At 49.2% G+C, this 3,936-nt stretch overlaps 1 protein-coding gene across 1 annotated transcript in view; it reads left to right on the forward strand.

Moving 5' to 3' along the window:
• Positions 1 to 2,735: 2,735 nt before the first annotated feature.
• The window catches only part of rassf2a (Ras association domain family member 2a), a 26,911-nt gene continuing 25,710 nt past the window's right edge, over positions 2,736 to 3,936 (forward strand). The window contains exon 1 of the mRNA XM_063194277.1: positions 2,736 to 2,991. The gene's annotated coding sequence lies outside the window, so the exon portion shown is untranslated. The remainder of the gene's footprint in view (positions 2,992 to 3,936) is intronic.

The following is a 3,936-nucleotide window of genomic DNA, read 5'->3' on the forward strand; positions in this document are numbered from 1 at the left end:
ACCACAGGTTACTGCTTTAGTCTGACAAAACAAGGCCCTGCTATCTCTTGGAAGTCCAAGAAACAACCGACAGTGGCACTGTCCACCTGTGAAGCTGAATATATTGGTTTAGCTAACACAACTCAGGAAAGCTTATACCTAATGCAGCTAATGAATGACTTGGATTCGAATGTGTATTATTGCACAACAATTTATGGTGACAATCAAGGAGCAATAGCACTGAGTAAAAATCCAGTGCATAGGTCAAGGTGTAAACACATTGATGTGAAATACCACTTTATCCGTGATGTACTGAGGGCAGGAAGAATAAATATTAAGTACTGTCCTACAGAAACCATGGTCGCAGACATACTGACAAAATCTGTAACTAAAGTTAGGATCCTTCAGTTTAAGAATGTCCTGTTTGGAAATTAAGTTCCAGTAGGGTCTACATTATTGTAGGCCTATATGGGTTTATGAAGATGAGAACAAGGGGGCGTGTTAAGTTATGTTCTCATGTGAATATTATTTCTGATTATTTTACTGTTATTTTCTGCCATTATGCGGCCATGTAAATGTCTTCACTTGTATGTGATGTCGGTGTCATAACAAGGACTTTTACTATGACACATGTGGACACTACAGGAAATGGGAGTTTATTGTATCCCAATGTTCAGTTGTGAAGTGAATGCGGCACGGTTCACTTCAGCTGCCGCTGCTGTAACAAAAATGATGTTATATGAAGGAAAATAAATACACTTCAACTCGAAGAAAATCACGGTAATGTTTGCTGCCGTCTTTCTTGATTCATGGATGAGGAAAATGTGCTGCTGATCGATATGGAAAGAGAAGCACAAAACCAAGAAAACTCTACAAGAATGGCATAAATATATACAGTATACCCACTTCAAAAAATGCGAGAATATACAGTATACCCACTTCAAAAAAGTAGACTACACCGCTGACTGAGACATGATAAAAAAAACACATTTCACACCTTGCATTTCATACCTTGTATACAGTAGGTTACTGATTGCGTTAAACCATGCGCACACCTCAAGTGCTATGAGGAACAATGCCGTAGATAATGATACTACTTAATCAGCCTTGTAGCGCTAGGCAGGTGCTGTCACACACTTGTGCAAAAAGAAGCCATGCAATGCGCTCCCTCGGTGACGTTTTACGATGACAAACTTCAACCATTTCTGTTTAGCAAAATTGTCAAATACGCAGCAGCCAATAAGCTGAGAGACAGTGTAGCTTTGGCTGCGCTTTGCCTTAGTGTACATGTTTCAGCGGGCAGTGCGCACGTGGTGTAGCCTAAGGTAAACAACAACAACACCTCCAAAATAGGCCTATTGTTCCTCTCCAGCTGCAGTGGTCTTACTTCATTGTTTTGTTGTTCAGGCTACTGTATGTTTCATGTTGTGCTTCCCAACATGATGGAGGTTGGTTATTACCAGGGCTCTAAATTAACACCAGCCAACTGGCCAAATGCTGGTGAAATTTCAGTTTGGCTGGTAGAAAAGACCAACTTACTAGCCACTTTGACCCATTAGTGAGTGTGTGTTTGGCTGGTAAGATTAACATCTACTAGCCATTTTGGCTGATGGAGAATTTTTTTAAATTTAGGGCCCTGGTTATTACACAGTACTGCACCTCTCCCCCTCCCTCCCCTTCTGACAAACTCACTCTGGGCAGCCTCCTCTCCTCTCCCCCCTCCTCTCCTCTCCCCTCTCCTCTCCTCTCCTCTCCTCTCTCTACATCTCCTCTCCTCCCCTCTCCTCTCCTCCATCTCTCCTCCCCTCCCCTCCCCACTCCTCCTGTCCTCTCCTCTCCTCTATCTCTCCTCCTATCTTCCTCTCCTCCTCCATCTCTTCTCCCCTCTCCTCCCCTCCCCTCCCCTCTCCTCTCCTCATCTCCCTCTCCTCCTCTCCTCTCCTCTCTCCTACCCTCTCCTCTCTGCTCTCACCCCCTCTTCCCCTCTCTCCTTTCCTCTCCTCTCCTCCTCTCCCCCCTCTCTTCCTATCCTCCTCTATCTCACCTCCCCCCTCTCCACATATCCTCTCCTCCTCTCTCCTTTCCCCCTCTCTTCCTATCATCCTCTATCTCTCCTCCCCTCTCTCTACATCTCCCCTCCTCCCCCCTTCCTCCCTTCTTCTATCTGTACTCCCCTCTTTCCCTCCTCTCCTCTCCTCTCCTCTATCTCAGCCCCCTCTCCTCTCCTCTCCTCTCCTCCTCCACTCCTCTCCTCTTCTCCCATCTCCTCTCCTCCTCTCTTTCCCTCCTCTCATCCTCTATCTTTCCTCTATCTTCCTCTTCTCCCCTCCCCTCTCCTCTCCTCTCATCTTCTGTACTGTATAGGCTAAGGAGCTAAGGACGCCTCTCACCAGCACCGTGGTCACACACATTTCACACCCGAGCGAGCTCATTGTTCGCGGGATTCCCTGCGTTTATTAGCAGCGAGTGAGCGAGCCAGCCGCGCGAACAAAGGGGGCGTCAGCTGCGCCGCTGATTGGCTGATCGGATGCTCCCGTGTGGAAGACGGACAACAACAGATGGGGTATCCCTTCCCTTCCCTCCCCTCCCCTCCCTCCTGCTCTGCTCTGCTCGCCTAGCTGCCCGTAGTATCGCGCCTCCCCCTACACAGCCGATTGTTTCCGAAACGCGCACAGGCACAACGAGGCAGCCAGCCCCTCCGAGAGAGAGAGAGAGAGAGAGAGAGAGAGAGAGAGAGAGAGAGAGAGAGAGAGAGAGAGAGGAGAGGAGAGACACGTCGCCACTCGCTGGAGCTGATGGATTACAGTTGCACGCCGCTAGGTACTCCTCGTTGAGGGATTTTGCTAGAAATTTCCAAGAAGTGGCGGCAGATCTCTGGACTGTTGACGGTTGGTGTTACGGTTGACGGTTGGTGTTCTTGGAGTTTAGCGGGACTGGATGCGAGACGTTTCTGACCAGCGTCCAGCCTGGAAGGGAGACGCACATTGGCATCAACAACAAAAGTCAAACGTGGTAAGGCAGCCAGTTCCAGACAGACTCTCCGGCTATCTATCGCTCTCTCACCACTATGGTGCGTCACAGACACTACACGCGTTTTGGTTTGGCGCTTGTTCATTCTGACCAGCGACTACCTTGTCAAGAGGCGAGTGAGACGCATATAAAAGTCTCGTCGGTAATTTGATGAGTAAATCGATATGTTGCTTAAATGACGGTCTTCCTGGAAAGGCACGGCTTCAGTTTGTGTGTGTGTGTGTGTGTGTGTGTGTGTGTGTGTGTGTGTGTGTGTGTGTGTGAGTGTGAGTGTAGAGTGTCGCTTGTATAGGCTATATAGCCTACCCGCCACCCCAAATGGCAAAATTTGGCAGCACCAATCGTTAGCCTACTTAGTGCCCCCCCTTGCCAACCTGCCTGCTATTCGGCTGGTGCCTGCGTCGCGTCTCCCCATCTGACTCCAATGTGGCAGAAATTGAGGGAGAGAGAGAGAGAGAGACAGAGAGAGATAGAGAGAGACAGAGAGATGGAGAGAGAGAGAAAGAGAAAGAGAGAGAGAGAGAGAGAGAGAGAAGCTTAGTGTTACGGCCTCCTGTTCCCCGGTGAGGTGCCGACTGCCTAGCGCGTTACATAACAGCCGTGGCCACGATGCTCCGTGTGCCCAGCCGTGCTCCTGATAACTCCTGAGAGAGAGAGAGAGAGAGAGAGAGAGAGAGAGAGAGAGAGAGAGAGAGAGAGAGAGAGAGAGAGAGAGAGAGATGCGCTAAAGCTGTCGGTATCTCTCTCTCTCAATAGGCGTGCGGGCGTAGGTGCGTTCATGTGACTCCATGGCGTGGGCGCGCGCAGGTGGAATCAGACAGTCGAGAGAACAGCCAAGCAATGAATATATGGAACAGCTCAGATATCCAACACTTCCACCTGGCACACACACACACACAGACACACACAGAGACACACATACACACA

The sequence above is a fragment of the Engraulis encrasicolus genome, chromosome 3 (assembly GCF_034702125.1).
Source record: "Engraulis encrasicolus isolate BLACKSEA-1 chromosome 3, IST_EnEncr_1.0, whole genome shotgun sequence".
Taxonomy (NCBI): Eukaryota; Metazoa; Chordata; class Actinopteri; order Clupeiformes; family Engraulidae; genus Engraulis; species Engraulis encrasicolus.